The sequence below is a fragment of the Neodiprion lecontei genome, chromosome 1 (assembly GCF_021901455.1).
Source record: "Neodiprion lecontei isolate iyNeoLeco1 chromosome 1, iyNeoLeco1.1, whole genome shotgun sequence".
Classification (NCBI taxonomy): Eukaryota; Metazoa; Arthropoda; class Insecta; order Hymenoptera; family Diprionidae; genus Neodiprion; species Neodiprion lecontei.
The window spans coordinates 13,238,365-13,257,537 of record NC_060260.1 but is presented as its reverse complement, the minus strand read 5'-3'; the positions used below and the strand labels follow the sequence as shown (position 1 = coordinate 13,257,537).

General features: G+C 38.7%; 1 protein-coding gene across 1 annotated transcript in view; it reads left to right on the top strand.

Moving 5' to 3' along the window:
- LOC107217737 (protein Skeletor, isoforms B/C) overlaps positions 1–19,173 on the top strand; it is a 69,352-nt gene that overhangs the window by 27,485 nt on the left and 22,694 nt on the right. The gene's annotated exons all lie outside the window — the stretch shown is intronic.

Genomic DNA, 19,173 nt, shown 5'->3' with positions numbered 1-19,173 from the left:
CAACGAATAAGTACAGTTCACAGGCAGGAGTTTTAACTTTATTTGAGGTTTCGAAAGTTGAAAAGTGGTTTACAATCGCTCGATTTTCCACTCATTTCATTTAAAACACGCCTTAACACTTTTTATAGGAAATTTTCGAAACAATTTGTACGACTTCGATAAAATTTGGTACACGTTTCAATCTGATACGTAGGTTTCAAAAAATGATTGATTTCTGAAATAGACTCCGTGAATTACGAATTAAAGATGAGGTGTTAAGATTGAGTATAACTACGAAAATAGTACTGAAAAGAGAATACATTTATGAAATTAGAGTTTTTAGTTCCAGCGATAATTACAAAGTGTGGTAAACCTGAAAAACCCTGTGTTTAAATTTTTATTTTTTTTTTTCCAATCTAGTGTCCGATAATAGACATGATAATGACGTGAAAAAATGTGACTTCTCAAGCTATCTGCTGAACATAACTTCAACAATCAATAAGCATTCTTGAAATTTCAAAACTCTAAATACAGGTAAAAAAAACTAGCATCTCTCAATACTAAAACCGTTAATCAGTAGCGAAACTTCTTTTATCATTAGCAGCTATCAAAAGTCAAAATCAGAGGTGGAAAAACCCTAAGCCGATACTAAAAGACAAAAAATACGCCACGTCATTTCCTCTCTGTTTTATCGCTTTCGCCGTGTTTACCTAAAACGGCGGTTGTCTAGACACCCGGTATATTGAGAACGACGAACGGACAACTCTACGACCGCGGCGACGATGCGTAGCTGATGGAGGGTTGTCACGGTCCAGGAGCACCCCTTAGACTGTGATATTAAACCCCTCTGAATATAAGAGGAAGGGAACCTCCCCGCCCAATAATACATATATACGCCCCTGTCTTGGCTTCCGAATCCATCGCACACGCGCCATTGACCACGAATACACGGCCGATAGGGCGTCCCCTCAAAAATCAAGTTATCTCGATGCTTTATGTATCACTGGACTCGAAATCAAAGATATTTCATCAGGAAAAATTCGCCCCAAAAGAAGCTCAGAAATTTTTGACAATCTCAACCGTCGATCAATCTAGCTGCAATGGGATGGTCTTTACAAAGGTCATTTGTGAATTTTGAATTTCGATCGGCTCACCACCTAAATTGACTCTAAATAATTTAAAAAATCATTCCCTTGTTTGTAAAATTTTTATTTCAACTCCAACTAGTGCCCGCAAAAGAGCGGAGTACCGAACGGATTCCGGTGAAATTTGGTATACGGGGGTTTCTTGGGTCGCTGATTACGAATTTGAACTCGAAAATTGACAGTTCAAAATGGTCGACCAAAATCCCAAAAGTCACTCGATGTTGCCATGTTGGATCCACCGTTTTAAATTTTGCAGTTTCAAGATCAGATTCGTAACCAGCTACCTCGAAAACCCCCGAGCATCAAGTTTTATCGAAATCGAATGACTTTTTGGTTTTTGGTCCGCCACGTTGTACAGCCGTATTGAATTGTCAAATTTCGAGTTCAGATTTGTAATCAGCGACTCAAGAAACCCCCTTAGACTAAATTTTATCGAAATCCGTTCGGTGGATTTGATGTTGCCCTGAAAGGATTAAATCGGGAAATCCATCCTCTTACGTGCACGGGTTAGAGTTGAGATAAAAAAGTAGGGAATTATTTTTGAAATTTTCGGCACCTATTTGAGGGGGGGGGGGGGGGGGGTGAGCCGGTTGAATTTAAAAAATGACCATTTTAAGGACTACCCTAAGTTGCAATTTATGCGAATATTTAAACGCTCAATTTATCATGCATGATGAACTTTGTACAATTACTAGTAATATGTAAAAACGAAGATAGTAAACAATAAATTCAAAATTCCTTCACGGCGCATACACCTAATTGATGAAGTGCAACGAAGGTGACTATGCATGAAAGTCCGGAGCTTAAAGTAACAGAAACAAGTTTTCAAGCAGAAGAGAAAAGTGGATGATTTCAGCGGGAACCTGTAGCACCTATTGGTTGTCCTCGCGATGGCATCATCCACTTCTTTTTCTTACTTAAAGAGATGAACGCGCTCTTGCAGTTTATTCTTGTTAACTTTAGCCCCCTGCCTGTTTAAGTTATACGTTATTCGTAACCTCTGACCAACTTGGAATGTGGAAATTGAAAAAAAATATTAACCTGAACTCACAATTTCGGAATTGAAAATGGTCTATTCGATACGGCCAACGAAAAGTCAAGATGTAATTTAGTATGAATGAAATTTGATACGCTGCATTTTCGACCGCTATATTGGATCTACCATTTTGAATTCTCAAATTTTGAGTTGAAGTTTGTAATAAATGACCTCGAAAACCTCTGATTTTCAAATTTTACAATCAATCTTCACTGTCCTCAAACATCATTTGTCACACACAGCATCGTTGCGGGCTCGCCAAGTACAAGTCTAAGTAAAAGTATGCTTTTTGAAGTCGAAAAATTGCAAAACTGGAAAAGCTTCTTAATTTGATAAAAAATTGTCCATAACACTAAGCTTCTCTTTTTCAATATTACAAACCGTTGCAAATTTGCAAATAACTAGTGGCCACCTCCCGATCATTTGCCTCGTCTGCAAAATTATAAAAATGTTTAGGATTCGTTCCGATTTAGTTTATCCAAAAAATGGGACCTTGATATAATTCGAGGTGAAGGAGTGATGTGACTTGTATCCGTGGTAGGTATGGATCCAAGTCTTACCCACACATGCAATATCTTTTCGGTGATTTCGTTCGCGTTTTACTGGCCTAGTGAGTATATATATGTATATGTAGAATCGAACTGGCTGTCCGCGATGCTTGTCTATCAGTCAATGCTCCCTAAACTCCGGACTCCTTTTGGCTCAGAGGATGTATTGTCAGGATAAACCTCCGCGCCTTCGTCTCAGAACCCCACTCCCTCTATAAATGCGGCTGAAAATCCAACGGGGAACTCCTTTCAGTGGATAGATCCTACTCCGATATCAAATCGCCACTCAACGGTCCACCGATTCAGATAGGATTTGGTCATTTTTTTCCTCCCCCTTCCCCCATCTCTGTTTCTCTTCTCTCGGTCCAACGCTACCCACCCGATAGTGCACCCCCCCCCCCCCCCCCCCACCCTTCTCTTCCCACTATCCCCGAAAACCGAACGCAAGCGCCAGTCTTCTCGGTTAGCCGCAATTTTTATCTTGATAAACTGAAAATGCGAGACAATCTGGCTCTTGGAAGAACAAACAAGCCAAACAGAATCCTCGGGTAATTTTCGAACTTTTAAATTGAAATCCACCCACGTGACCGGCTCATGGCAGGTCCTTCGGCTTTGACAATCTTCTATCACATCTCTGCCGTCGAGGACACGGAAGAAAGGAGACACGAACGCGGAGATCCTCCTAACAAGAGACATCGTATACAATGGAATCAAACCAAGGTAGATACGGTCAAAGAAGTAATCAGTGAAGCTGTTTCTACGTGAAACTGATAAAACACTTGCTTGCTGAATTCTAGCCTACTGCATCTACGCAAATACCAGATCCTCGATTACACCAGAAGTTGCATCGATGGGTACCGTATACTAACACTTGTTACACCAACCGGTGAAATTCTTAGTCGATTTTCTGGTTTTAACATTACGTTACTATGACGTTTCATGATTTTTATGGTATACGTTTTTGTGGAATTTATACGATTTCTAAAAAATGTCCACAACAAAAAGATGAAAAATTCTTGAAAGCTTTAAAAATAAGTGTGAAATTGTTGGAAAAAAATTTTATTCGATTTCATGATTCAGTTGGTGTGGAATTTTAAAAATGTATGCACTCGCAACACAAACATAACGTTACATAACCTTGGGAGTAACCCAGAGTAAACGGAGTGAAAAGTGATATTGGTCGGAGTATCTACACCATGCGCATAACGGCTATATTTATTATTATTCTTTGTTCTTTTACATTAAATTTTGCGTATATACTTGTTTATATCAGGTTAGATGTTCCATTTTTCCAAAATTAGCAAATAAAGCTAACTTTGTATCTTGATCTTCAGGTATATCATTTACATACAATATAAATAATTCCGGGCCAATAACCGAGCCTTGAGGCACACCCGCAGTAACACATTTTACTCTCACCAGTGTTGATAAGAATTGTTATCTTACTAGAGACACCAGAAACTGGCCAATATTATACAGAGTGATCCGTGCCAACTCAGTGAACGATTGACCAAGATATTTTTCATTTTTCCCGGGGATTTCTCTCATAATAGTAGAATCCCTGAAAATGCCCCAAAAAGGTTCGAGATTTTTTCGAACGACTCATTTTTATCCTAGGAATTTTCGAACCTTCCTCAGAAACGTCTCTAATTCATTAACAAAAACCACAAATGTAATTATTTGTTATTTGGTTTAGAAATCAAACAGACTTTAGAGCACACACGAGTGTTGCTCTATTTTTTTTATTTCGGATATACTATTTTTCTCAGATTTTGAAAGACAGGCTTAATTTGATATTATTTTCCTTTTAAATTCAGAAATATTTGTAATATTGCATAAAAATATTACGATTTTTTTATTTTGAACTAGTACAATGGATTCACCATTACAAATTTTGGTAGTCTTGTATTTGTTATCGGTAACCCAAGAAACCTCCACCTTGTAATTTTTTAGATTTTTTTTCCACCACATTGGGTCGCTATTTTGGATTCTACAAATCTGACCTGAGATTCGTGATCAGCGACTCCAAAAACCTTGTGAGACCAATTATCATTCAAATCCGGTCATCCATTTTCAAGTTATCATTTCTCTTTTATTTTTCAGAATCTTCTTATTTAAATAGTTCACAAAGTACCGAACAGACCAAAGCCAAAATCTAATAAGTTCTAAGTTTAGGAAAGCTACATCAATAGAGAGCAAAATCATGGAATTCCAGTAACTCTTTCTCAAGATATTGTTGAACAAACAAATTGATCATACTCATTCATACGTACATATATACATACATACATACGTCCAGCCGAAAATGTTCGAAACGTCGAGGTCTAGTGAAATTTCGACTTCTCATTTTCGGGGTGGTTACAATAACTTTCTTTATCTCTGAAAATAGAAAGCCGGAAAGTCAATAATCTGTTTTAAAAATTAGACTGTTGGAAATAGACTGTTTTAGAAATTGAACAACAATAGGTAGACAGAATCAGCGATGAAATCTGAAATAGTGGGAGTCTGCCAGTGTCCAAATTGTTATTGGACTGCCAGTTTTGTTTTTAAATTTACAAATGAATGATTTCATCCAATTCCAAACTGATGTATAAATTACAGTATCAAATCGTGGAATATAAGGGTGCGGGTAAAAAATAAGAAAAATCAAAAATCAGAATGGTCAGAATTCCGAACATAAATATATCGAAAACTCACAATCACGAAAGAACAAAGTAGTGAATCTTCATCAAGCCAGAAATAATGGGAATAGAATATAAAAGTATCGAAATTTGAAGTTATAGAATTTTGTATACACAACTGGTGAAAATTCCGAAAAACGCCATTAGCAGAACGAGGGTAAAAGAGATTGCTCGCAAACACAAATAAATAACTGGAGATCTAAATTTGAAAAATTCTATTTCTATTCACAAATAAATAACCTTCGGATGGATCATAAAGTAGAATTTTCATCTATTCGAATTCATAAATGCGAAGGATCAAGAATCGGAACGGTCAGAACTCCGAGTAGTGATCTCATAGAAGGCTCGGAATATAGAATTGCAGTATATCAGAAGAGTCATGCACATCGTTGGCCACACTCTAAAGACCTAACCCAACAGCTTTATCAACTCAAAGTTGTCCATTTGCATAGCGTTTTTTCTTCTTTATCAAGTATTGAGTAAAGGATTTGTTTGATTCTGTACATAAAACATTTGACAAGTCAAAATAGATTAGTTGAATAGACTGAGAATGTGAAATTCTGGTGATACGCCATCTGTACGTTTACTTTCGGAATACTGATCATTCTGAATTGTACGATTCTGAATAATGACCGTTCTACATTCTGGATATCTGTTTTCCGCCATTTCTATATGATGAAGTTCTAACTTTTATTATTATAATATGTGGACATTTGAGAATATGAAACTTTCTAAAAATTTATTCTCTGGAATATTGACTGTATACATTATTAAATTCTGCATCTCTGAATTCTTGGATTAACGTTTTCCGCAGTAAGTGGGTTCGGATAATAGAGTCCTCTACTAAATAAATTTTAGGTAAACTGCAGAATTTTATTGGACACCATTCGGAACTTCAAATTTCCAACAGTATCCGTTCTCTTATATTTGTTATTCGAGTTTATTAAATTCGGAATTCTGGCCATTCTGATTTTCGATTTTTCTGATTTCTTACCCCCAACCGGAATATAACACTCTTGGTTTGGACTTTGCTGAGAACTGGGTAAAAAGATTCGCAATCTGAAAACGGGTTGGTCAATAACGATTTTTTTTCCTTTTTTCGTATGTGTTCAAATGGCTGTATTATCACAGGAAAAACATCTGACGTAAATAAAAACAGAGCACCCGATACGTAAATACAGTTCCCAGTGACAATGATCGGCCACCAGCAACGAGCAAAGGAGATTCGCAATTCGAGGGTTAATAGAACGGACGAGCTTAGTTGCACGTCCATCCCCCACCCCCCTCACAGCTCTGTGCGCCATGCCACGCACGGTATGCATTTGCATCTGAATTCCCTTGCGGAACACTACAGTTAATTAAACGTCTCATAGTTTCGGGAAGCCCTGCTCGTGATGTAAAGTGGACTGCCCTGCACCCCGCCCTTCGTGTCCTCTGAGCGTCAATTAATACCCACCTACCGCTTATAATATAGCAGAGCTCTGAAAACTCTGCAACGGCACTTGTATACCCCTCACAATAAACCCGGCTTTTCCATCGCGTCATTCACCGGTGCTGCTGCTGCTGATGCTGCTGCAGTTTCATTCCAAACCAGCGGCAAGATGGCGGCTTCCGGTTGCGTTCGCATACCGCGCCAAGTAACGAGCAGCGAGGACTGTCTTTGACCGTTTAATCTTTTGTTGTATTTTCTTGGACTATCGCTGGATGCGGTAGTTCGAAAACTTTTCGCTACGACTACTCTGTCCGTGAAGGATATCTAAATACGCGTTGCATTGTTTGTGCAAAACTGCGGAAGCACGTATATATATAATATATCTGCAATGCACCGACTTGTGGGGAAAACAAATTTAAGTTTCCCGTCCTCGCATTATCGATTTACTTTATCCACTTCTAAAAGACTTTTGTTCTTTAAGCTATAAGTTTGCATTGAACGTCTGGCTATTATAACTTTCATTTATCTTTACGACGACGCGTACTTAGAGATTTATTAAACTTCCTGTTTTGGTATTAATATGTATATGTGTAAAGAGAAAAAGAAGAATATACCTGAGTCTGTTTTCATTTTTAATTCCATTTCTTGACTTCTGTTCTGTTAGGGTGTACTAAATTCTTCCATTTATGATTTCTCATACTTGAGATCAGTATACTTTGAACTTGCAGCTGACAAAAATGAGAAATTAATCTCTTGTTTCGAACCATGAAGTTGCAAGTTAATTGTGAAAACCTTGGGGACGAATTTAATTTCATACAGAAAACGATGGAATTAGGCCAAAGTTGGTCTGACTGTGAGTGCAAATCAGTAACTGATTTTTCAAAACAATGATTTTAAACCATCTATCTTACTCATCTAGGTAAGATAGCACATTGGAGTAGAGACGTGGCACAAGTGTGAAGTGTGCCTGATCAAAAAAAAAAAGATATGGATCGCCAAGTTTGGATAGGTAAAACTTTTTTCATCTTTAGTATGAACAAAAGAAATTAAATGAAAGCATTCGAAGGTATGTTACTATTTTTCTATCCATTCTTAACCTTTACTTCACGATGACCTGGGTTTCAATCCTGAGCAATCCTTAGCTACATACCTATGGGTAGACCTGAGACTATGGGGGAGAACTGGCAGTCGGAGCGTTCCACATCAGGAATACAATTTCAAAGTGCCGCCATTTAAAATTCCAAACGTAAGGTATTTGGTATTATTCGTATGTTCGCACTAAAAACTTGGAACTAGCCAGTTAGAGTGTAGGTTCAACTTCCCTCCTGTGTAATACTCAATACTTCGCGTTGGACAAGCTCCATGATCGTTTTCAGTCTTATTTTTCTATTAGATCTATGCATCAAACACAGATATGATGCAGCATTATTTTTTCCCTAGATTTATTGCTGGGCAGAATGAAACCGATCAACATGCGCGTATTACCAATTTAGATTCAATAGATTTAAATCACACATTCATCTTAACGAAAAAAACACTCGGTAATTTCTCTACTACTTCACACCGAAAGCTGGTACAACCTTTTCACTTCTCTCGAGGCAGCTTCTCCCCGTACTTAGTGTAACTGACTATAAACACATTTTTTTGGCTTTTGATAAATAAGTTACATCTACCGTAAGGATAAATATATTTTGTTCGGAAGGGTATTACTAACAAAATAAATTAATTTCAATCAAAGCCGGGTTCTGTACATCGTGAAAAAGTAGGTTTCATACGCGATCTATTCCATCAATGCGCTAAATATCATATTCGTAGAGTAGGTCAACATATTGACGGTACCTGTGCTCATTTCTTATCTGAAGGAAAATGCGGACCTGGACTTCTATCCTTCATTTGCCACATCAGATTTTGTCTCGGTCGTATTTTTCGTTCCATTTCAAAGGTGTCGAGCACGAAACGTCGAGCAATTTCGACTTCCACGATACGTTAGCATTCGAGCGTTGCTTACAACGAACCATTGGATCCACCAGGGTAAGTGTGTGTCGAGTGATGATTAGCGGTGACACGGGTTCCGTCAGAGTCTCCGCAGGAGGCGGCGACTGTCACAGGGTGAGCCGAGAGACTCACATTCGCTAAGCATCGTCCCCTAAGGACACGCCGCTTTCGGTAATCGTGCCAATTCCGGCAAGGGTAGTTCAAACGGCAGAAGTTTATGGAGACAACCGAAGTCAAAAGATCGACGTGAAAATGGGACAGTAAAAAAGAAACTCAAACTCCCAAAGATAACTGCTTGCGCGTAGAGAGACCCTGCGTAGTAAATTTTCGGCTGAACCGTCGAATAACTGCCACCCGAAGATATCAATGGATTTCCGGGGTGAAATCGGGACGACTCACTCTTCTCGGTGATTTCGCTACGATCGAGGTATAATGTCGGATCACTGGCTGGTCTCGCCGGTTGGCCTGGAAGGGGAAGGTAGACTCGGGGGTGGATCTGGGGTTGGGGACGATCAGGTATTGAAGCACAGTTGATATTCTGGCAACAGTCGCGCCTGCGCTGGGGGTGGCGGTCGATGTTGGCCGGGCTAGCGTCGCCAGGAATGCAGCTGTCTTAATGCCCGGACTTCAAATCGACGCCATCTTGGAACCGGTACGGTTCTGCCGACTGGCCTTGAGACGCTTCGTGGCCATGAGCCGCCCCTTATTCGATACAGATAACTCCAAAATGATCGACCGACCGGCTGTTAATTTATCACTGACACTCACTCCTCGCTTATGGTCGAGAGTGGTCAGACTTGACCGCTACAGTGGTAGCTTCAAACTGGCGTCAACCGTTACTTCCACCAATCGTATTTGCGGTATTTAAAATCTCTGTAATGATTTTTGCTCCGAATGCGACGTTTTTCATCAACTGGATCCGGCTGCGGCGCAGTAATTGCAGGGTGTATTTTAAACGTAAAAATTTCCCTGTCAAATGATAGTGTCGTTGCAGCGATTGCTTTTCAGTTATACGCATTTCGCCGTTCTGTTCGCAGTTGATGCTTATTGTTCTTTTGCGAAGAATTTGCTAACAAACAAAGCAGACTACTGGGCATGGGGTCCTCTTTTTCAGTAAACTTTCCTGCGGAGGTTTGTTGTGAATACATACAAGTTAAAAAACGCATTTTTTTTATTGATCTACTTGCCTACGCCTCGAACGAGGTTTTCATTGTTCACGGTAAGTGGAAAGTGAGTACAGAATTAGAAATAATGGAATACGCGGTTGCGATAAAGGAAACAATGATCAGCATCGTACTGGAGACACGAATCCAATCCAATGATAGACAAGTTTCATTACAGCTGAAATACGAATTCGACCGAGCTAACACCGTCTATAACTGCAGGAAAAAAAAGATTTTAGAAAAGCAGCATCCTGAAAACTACTTGTTCGAATTACATACAATGATTAACAATCTCTAAGGTGCTACATATCCGTCCAACAATGGTGTTTGACGCTGAATACAATCTGTTAAATTGAAACTTGTTATCACATAACTGAAGAAATTGGATCTGAATGAACGTTTGACAAAAAAAAATCCTACAGCCAAATTCAGATTCAGGGTAAAAAAATATATCTAAAGGACTTTGTTTGGTCCACGATGCGAGAAAAGTGAACCTTGTCAAGAACGATGAAGCCTGTCATTCCGTAACGGTGAAGAGCTGTCTGAAATGTTTGAAAATGAAAGCTGAACGAAAATGGAATTGATCCAACTCAATATCTAGGAAGAGATAATATATCTGAGGCTAATCAATTTTAGATCTAAATCATTTCCCAGGCAATTCACCACCGTTAAAATATACCGAGCTTAATTGTCCTTGATAGGATTCAATTTTGATGCCACATTGCGGACTTAACGAGGTCATTTCGGTTGGTTTTAATAAGCACTTGATGGAAATCTGGTTGCACGAAATCAAAAACCGGATGCTCTGGTTATTGTTGTATTGAAAAAAATCGATGTTTCTAATTGCTGAACATCGTTCTGGATACAAGTTTTTGACAAATGGTAGTTTTGACAAATTCAATATTTAGATTTTTGATGCTGCGTCAATAAACTTTTCAATCAATTTCTAATCTTATTAATCGTTCTCCAATATCCTCGAAAGCTTTCAAGTTTTCCACAATTTTTTATGCAAATTATAATTATCAAACATGTTGCAAAAATAGCCTCCCACCAGGTAATGATTCTCAGGAATATAATAATAGAAATAGAAACTTCAGCTGCGATGAATTTGGAAGTTGTGTCATATCCACTTCCTGAAGGTATCGTTACAGCTAATGTCAAAAAAAAAAAAAAAATCATGGAACCTGTTACGAAAGAACCACCAAAATATCGAAGCGTCACTAAAATCATCACGCTGTCTGGTCTCGTTTCAGAAATGACCGCAGGTGAGACGAATTCTGCAACGATCATTACTAAAACGGTCATTCCGCGCATGCGGCAACTGTGTAGATTATCTGGCAGAGTTTTGCTCGGTGGAAAAAAAACTTTCCTAGCCACCGTAAAGATAGTTTCGACATCTAAGGTACCGTACCAACCACTAAGCAGAGGTCATACCCGGGCCGTGGCTGATGTTTTGTAATATACAACTTTTTTTCACTGGCCGCGTTCCAGAAGCCCTTGCGGAGAAGACCCACCGGGCAGAACGGCGGGCGTATTTCACCAAAAGTTATAATTTTTCCTACCCCGACGAGTTCTGCTCCGCAAATTCCGTCCCTGTGATTGGAGACCGCGTTCAGGCTCAGGTGCCGAGGAACGCCCTCGCGGTCGGGCGCTCGCGTAAGTTTTGTCATCCCCGTGAGGGCGAGCCGAGCAGAACGAGGTAAAACGTAGGGGAAACGACGACGAGGGAGATGGAAGAGAGATAAGGGGAGGGAGTGGATGGTAAATGGGGTAACGCCGGTGAACCCATTCGCCGATTCCATGTTATTTGCAATAATTTGCGACAATTTCATTTCATCCCTCTTTCTTATACAGTATGGAATACTCAAGCTTCTTCAGGAATTGGATCCCCGCGCATTTATACCGGCGTACTATACTCTTCGTGAAACGATGAATATAGATCTGCGTAGATTAGAAAAAAAGTTAAGAAATTGAGATCAAAGGAGAAAAATCACTTTTACAACGCCCATCGCGCTTTTTGATCAAGAGTGATCGAGGAACGAGGATGCATCGTTGTTTTATTTTTTTTTGGTTTTAACTTCGCTGATTTTCTATCGCTTTATTCGTGCAGAACACACCTCGGCTCCATCGGCTTCGAAAAATGGCTAGATATTCAGAAAAGTAATGATTTTAGTTGCAAAATGAGAATTACGCCTTTGTGAAAATACGTATTTATTTCGGGAGGGTGAATTTTTATTCATTGTTCAAATGAACGTATTATAGTCTTTACTATGACAAAAATTATGTCTGATTCAGATCAGCTCATTTCAATAAGAATCGAATCCGAAGTTTATTCGACGAGAATAAGTTTTTTTCTGGTTATCGCGAAAGAAATGATTTTCAGAATTTAAATTCATAAGTTTGAAGTTCATGAAATATACGGAGATTCATTTCCGAATATGCAAAGATTTTAACGGCTGACATTGTGATAATGCAGAAATGAAGAATTTCCATTTCTTGTTTATTACGATAATCAATTAACAAAATTTAAAATATTCAAAGCTATTGACGTCACTCTTTTCAAGAACTTGAAATGCTAGAAATAAAGATTCAGGAATATCCAGTGCAACGTGAGTTCAAAACATTATTCTTTTCTAACATGAAATTAGACATTTTTAACTGAGAGTGATCTAAATTTTATGGTTTTTGTTTAAAGATTGCTTTAAAAATTGTAAGCGCAGCTGTTCAATATCATAAATTTATTTTTTTCAATTAAACAATTGCATATTACAAATACGTGGATTATAATCTAATGGACTCGCTTGATCACAGGAAATTAGATCTATTTCGAAATTCCGATTTAATGTAGAATTCAACGTGAAATCAAAGAAAACAAATATTTTCTGTTAGTAGGTTGAGTATCACAAGGCAGTGATTAAACGAAGAATTAAAAAAAAAAAAAATTGATATTTCAATTTTTGGCAGAGTTTATGCAAAAAAACTACGATTTTTGACGCAACTGACACGTTGAATTACCTTGTAAAATAATTTATGATCAAAGAAAAAAAATCCTTCATTCAATCACTACTCAATCTGATTTAGAAGAGGTACGCCAAATTTCAATAAAATTCTGCGACGCTCCCGATTGGTCGAGTCTAATGAGAGGAATTTTCAAACGCTCTCTCTCCCTCCTCGACTTTCACTCCAATTGATCTGAAACTTTGTGAAAATATTCTTGATATGTTGTACTATTAAACAAAATATAAAAATCCTTCGATTGTTTTTTTCAAATTTGAAAATCCGTGTGACGCCTTAACGATACCCATTCGAATTCCGTCGAATTCATTTTGTGTCTAACGGAGATCAGTCCGAATACCATACAGCTTTTTTTCGGTTTTATTTTCCGCCCAATAACGCCCGAACGCCGTGCCGTGCTTGTCACGTATACAAGGATCGGACACGACGGAAGCCTGATATTCCTGAAAGCGGCGAGGGTGCGATTTACTCGGCGTTAAACGAAATGAGTACCTACCACGCCGGTTGCGGGGGTTGAATTGAGAGCGTGACGTAGCCAGCGAAGCGTGCGGGAGACGTGACGTCAGACATCCGTCGTTTGAGAGGCGCGTGTCGGGAATACACGCTCACGTGAGCTGAAAGGTTACAAAGGATCCCCGTGTGCAGCACCGAGCAAAGGGGTGGATAGCCCAATATCGAGACCGCCACGGATGTGCTTTCCAAGTCCGACTTCCGAGCCGTGGGCACAAATATCTGCACTGTATCTCCGTGCAGCCACGTCGCGTTATTTCACACGCCTACGTGCAGAATCCATCGGATACACCCTCTGCTGTGTTCAACAGGATATCAGAAGCTAGATTTGCAGATTGTGCCCACGCGCTTTTAGGGCGTATGTAGAAGATGCGATGCAAAATACGAGGAAATTGTAGCTTTGGCCATCTCGAAAGCTCACTGCTTTCCAAATACGTCAAGGATTAATAGACATGAGGGCGAAGTTGGTAAGGTTAGTGGAACGATGCATGTTTAGGAAAAATCGTTACTTTGCACCTTTAGGAATGTCTGAAATTTGGTGAACCATGATAAACAAAATATACTCTAATTTCCAAAAGCGAACTCCTTCAAAGGCATTTTGAAATCGTGCAATAATGATTTTTTTCTTAACGTTTTGGTACGTTTACGTTACTAACTTCAACCTCGTGAATCGACGAGGTTGTCTGAATGATACTTTACGATAAGAGGGAGGAACAGTCTAAAAAATCTCCAGAAATTCCATTTACAGCTATGGGAGTGAACGCAAATGAAGCATTCGTACTGTACATATGACAGCAATAAATCTCATCGCAAGTAAATTTGAATCATACAAGCTGGCAATGAGATGTCAACTATTCGAGAAGAGGCTTCCCAATTAGAATGTTTAAAATAAGTAACTACAGTCTTTTCAACCGATTCTAATATTTTTGGACCCATTTTTCTGTGTGGTTGAAGTTTGGAATGATCTTGGAACGAAATTTTATTTTTTATTTTCCTGTGAGATAAATATGATTGTGAGAAACAAAACCCGAAATAAATCTCCAAGAATCCAAAATTAAAATAAGAAGTCTACGAATAGCATCGCGCACCAATGTTTTCACCCTCTCGAAACCTTGCAAAATGCTTTCTTAACCCAAGATAGGTCCATAGAAAAAATTAGGGATTTTTTTTCTCCAATTATTGTTGATCTCTTAGTTTCATTTGCTCCATTTTCCTTCTATTCATTTCAATTACATAGTAGGGATATAATTTTTACCTTTATGTTTATTATCATGGGCAGTAATAATGTTGCTGGAGATTCTTGAACACTTTCGTCTCTTTTTCTAACTTTGACTTGGATGCTAATAATTTGGATTCACTAACTAATTTTAGGAGTTATCCAGAATATTTCCAGAAAATCACATGGGAAATTATAATTGATTTTGGTGTTAATTTTATATTAATTTTTAAACCGTTTGTTTCGTCTCCAATCATTCAATATAGTTGGAAATGAAAGAAGCTTGCAAGTACAAGCATGATTTTCAAGAACGCAACTTATAATTGTAGTGATTATGGCAGCACTGTGGATTTCTATGATATGCACATTATAAATCATAAAACGGAAAAAAATTTTAAATCCACTTGATACCCAGCTTATTCGAAACCACACAACTTTGACGTATGATTTCCAAGCGTAATGAAATTTTGAATCAGAAAAGTTTTCCCTAATCATACACTCAAATTGCCTCTATAGAGAGTTTTTAATTGAGCCATAATGATTCGGCAATTTCGATCTGACACGTAAAAAACAATTTGATGTCGTACCAACAGCAAAGAAGACGTAGCGCATTTATATAGTTGATTGTGAAAATGGATCAAATATCCTTCTGTCTTTTCGAAATTATTTGAAAATATAAAATAGCGCGTTCTTTATCATATCGTAAAACTCTTGCGGACTATTCCTGTTCGAATTTCCGCGCACCCTATCTTACTGGCAAAACAGGGGAGGGAGGAGTTAAAAAACGCTGATGCCTTACGATCGGCTTCATCCATATCCCGGATTGCTGTAAGGAATTTGAAAAATGGATATGACGAGTCCTTCACAAATCATAATCGATTTTAATCCCCCTAGTGGCTCCACTCCGTTAGCTATAAATTACTAACGTGATCACTAAGCTTATGTCGATTCTTCAAAGGAATTTCAGTAAGCTCTGGATTAGTCTAAAATGAACTTACGGCCTGTATTTCTGTAAATCAAAGCAGTAATGTTTCAAGAGAAAATATATTTTTCCACTGCGGAACCAAAACTTGGAATTATTTTTTCTTCACTACAGCCCGGGAAGTTTTTTTCAGCAATTTTCTCTGGATAATATCTCAGCATGCAGTCCTTGCGCAGTGAAAAATTGTGGAGATATTCAAAAGCTGTCTCTGGGAATTTCAGTCTTTCCCAACGGTATATAGATATTCTATTTTTTTGCCGGTGCCTGTAACTAAATTTTGACGTGTCAAAAAATTCGAGCTATAACATTTACAAATCATCTGTATCTAACGAATGATGCTTTAACAGGGAATTGAGAACCAAGGATTTTAGGAACTGACGAACAATTCGTACCTAGTATGATTTGAAAGAGGATCCTGCTGCGAGGGGCGACGAAGCGTCTTCGTTTAAGTATGCGATAAATTTAACGATCCGCCTGTTACTCTCGCCCCCAGGATTTAATGGAAGTTTTTTCTCCTTATTTTTCCTCTTCTTCGCGCAAAGTTTTTCCTCGCGTTAAGCCCTGGCGTTAAATACGTCCCGGCGTCTAATTAGCCCAGATTTTTTGCGATGTTTAAGAATTTACTGAGCTCTCCCCCATTCCGTACGTCTTAAACACCCGGGAGTTGTCGATGAGGGTTACATTTCTTGCTGCTGCTTCGAGCCAATAATCTGTAATCTTTTTTTTCTAAAGAAAGAATCCGCCCTCAACTTGAAGCTTATCCTCGCAGTTTTACAACCGTCGTAAGGTAACTCAATACATGCATTAATCAATTCATGCAGTTAAAAGTACAAATATTAGTCTTATTCTTTTATTATACACATGGGTTATGTAAATGTTCAAGATTTCTGGATTTTAATTGTGAATCACTTGTCTGGTCAACGTTTTAAGAGTTCTACTCCACCCGAAGCGAGACTTTTTTGATGCCAAAAGTACTGTTTATTCCTGTTCTCAGTTGTCGTGGAGAACATTACTACGTTTTGCTGCAAACTCTCTATTTTTGTTGAAATACTACGTTCAGCACTTTGGCGTTTTCAATACCTTCTTCTCCGAATAACTCTGAAACCCATATTTCAGATACATTAAGAAAAAAATTTTCCATTGATTCCATTGTATGGAAAAATTGTGTAAAAATCTTCCACTTTGTTCGGAAAATATGTCAAGCTTCTCAATCGCAAAGAAGATTTCAAGTATTACGCACATTAGACTGGCGAGGCCGTTAAAAACAATGTTTATGCTCCGAGTTGGAAAACCTTGAGTTAACCTTGAAAAAAGAAGATCCTCGAAGTTCCAATGGTATATTATCTCACTGTTGAGTGGTGCCGGTAATTTTATTTATTTATTTTTGTCATAAAATAAGATTCTATTTGTTTTCAGACCTTGACCTCTTGGATTTTGTAACGAATCAAAAAAAAAAAAATCAAATTGTAGACAAAAAAATCTGGAATTGAAAATACCTTTTACTCAAAAATTTTCAATTTTGCATAAAGGAATATTCAACATGGCATCCAAAAAAATACAGCCTAGAAATTAGTCGATAAAAATTGAAAAAAAAAACCATAAAAAATCACCGGCACCCCTGAATAGTGAGATGGAGGGTTTTCTTTTTTCAAGGTTAACTTAAGATTTTTCAGTTTGAAGCATAAACATTTTTTTGAACGGCCAGAGTGTAAAACATGCGTTTTCTTGCTGTTCAGAGAACGGAAATTTCGCAGCTTTGGTTCAGCCCGTGAAATTGAAGGGCACTGGCCTTGGGTTTCGACTGCAGCAGCCCTCTCGGTATCCCCAATCATTGCTGTGCACATGCACGCTATATGTCGAAGCCGCGTGCCGAAAGGAGGGGTGGCAGCTATCGCCTGTAACGAGGCCTGATGTCTCAATTTCCGAAACGACGCTCGTCTCGGCAGGACCCTCAACCTCGGGGCGCTGATACGGGGGTGATAAGGCGCTAAAATAATATACCGCCGTAGCTCCCCGTGTATACGTATATAAGTGAAGCATGAGCCAATATTTCTTGATGCTATCTTTTCCTCTAGTTTGTTGGGGGATTTATTTGATTGAATATCGAGTCCCGTTCACGAATTGATGAGACTTGGGGCTACTGCACGAGGAAACCACTTCTGAAATGTCGATGAACAAAAGTTGGTAAATCGTACGGCCATGCGCCGTGCAATATAATGAGACAAATCGTCTTAACCTGATGCCTTTGATCTTGGCGTCGCGGACATGCCCTGCGACCGTCTACCGTGGTTAGAAAGGAATATTTTATGTATAACCTCTTTTCAGCTGCTTGAGAGTATCAATTTAACGCGTTTAAATTCTGCGTCCGCCAATTTCTGCGTTAATTCACATGTGTAACTTACATTACCGTCAACGCGGAGGCTTACAGGAGAAGTATCAGACCTCTGGAGCACGGATTCGCACTAAACCAAACGTAAAGCGGATTTTATTTGCTGTGGCATTCACTACTGCTACAATCAATTTTACCTGAAAAATGTATCAAAATGAAACTACATATCGCAGACTTCGTATTGTAGGCCAAGGAAACGACTCTGGATCTTTGAGCAGAACCCGTAATCCAGAAACCAGATACTCGTGTCCATTTTATTTCGTATTTCATTTTCATGCAAAGTCCAATTTGAATCGAAGAAAGAGAAGGAAAAAAAAAGTGGCAGAAGACGTGAAAAAACTGAAAATCTTTCCCAAACCTCCGGTTCCGTAAGTGAATGCCAGTTGGTTCTTCTAAATAAGCTTCGTGGTGTTTAGCTTGAAAAAAATCATCAATCTTCCTCACGCATTATACGCATTCATCTACAAATATTTCCGTCACGTACAATTTCATAATGCGATATTATACGTACGCGTATATGTACACGTATGTATCGCTGAAAGGTAAATTGGCTACTCAGCACCGTCCACTCCGTTAGGCACGTCTCTTTTCCTCCCGTTGTTTCTCTCTGTCTCCGAACCCTGCACCCTCGACTGATTCCATATGACATTTATTCTCTGGTATTGAATATTAATGCACAACCCCTTACACCCCGTATAATGTATGGCGATATCGGGGACCAAAGCATTCCGAACATCGCGAGCTTTTCATTATCTCATTCTCTTATCCCTTCCGACTCCCTCTCCTTCGGTTTGTTTAGTCGGGACTAGATATTCGGGTGGGATTCCACCTGCCTACTTATACCCTCATTCGGTTTTAAATTTGCTGTCATTGTAAGCAATATCAGAAGTTTTCAATGCGCAGAATCCAGTCGCTCGAAAGCATCTTTTTTTTATTGGCATTAATTGAGCCTCACCCCTTGATGTAGTTGTGGGTGCAGTATCATCGAAATATTTTTGAAACCCCAAAATGACGACAAAACTGAATCCGAAATTGTAACTCAAGTCAATCGAGTTAAATTAAAATACATCAAATACGATATT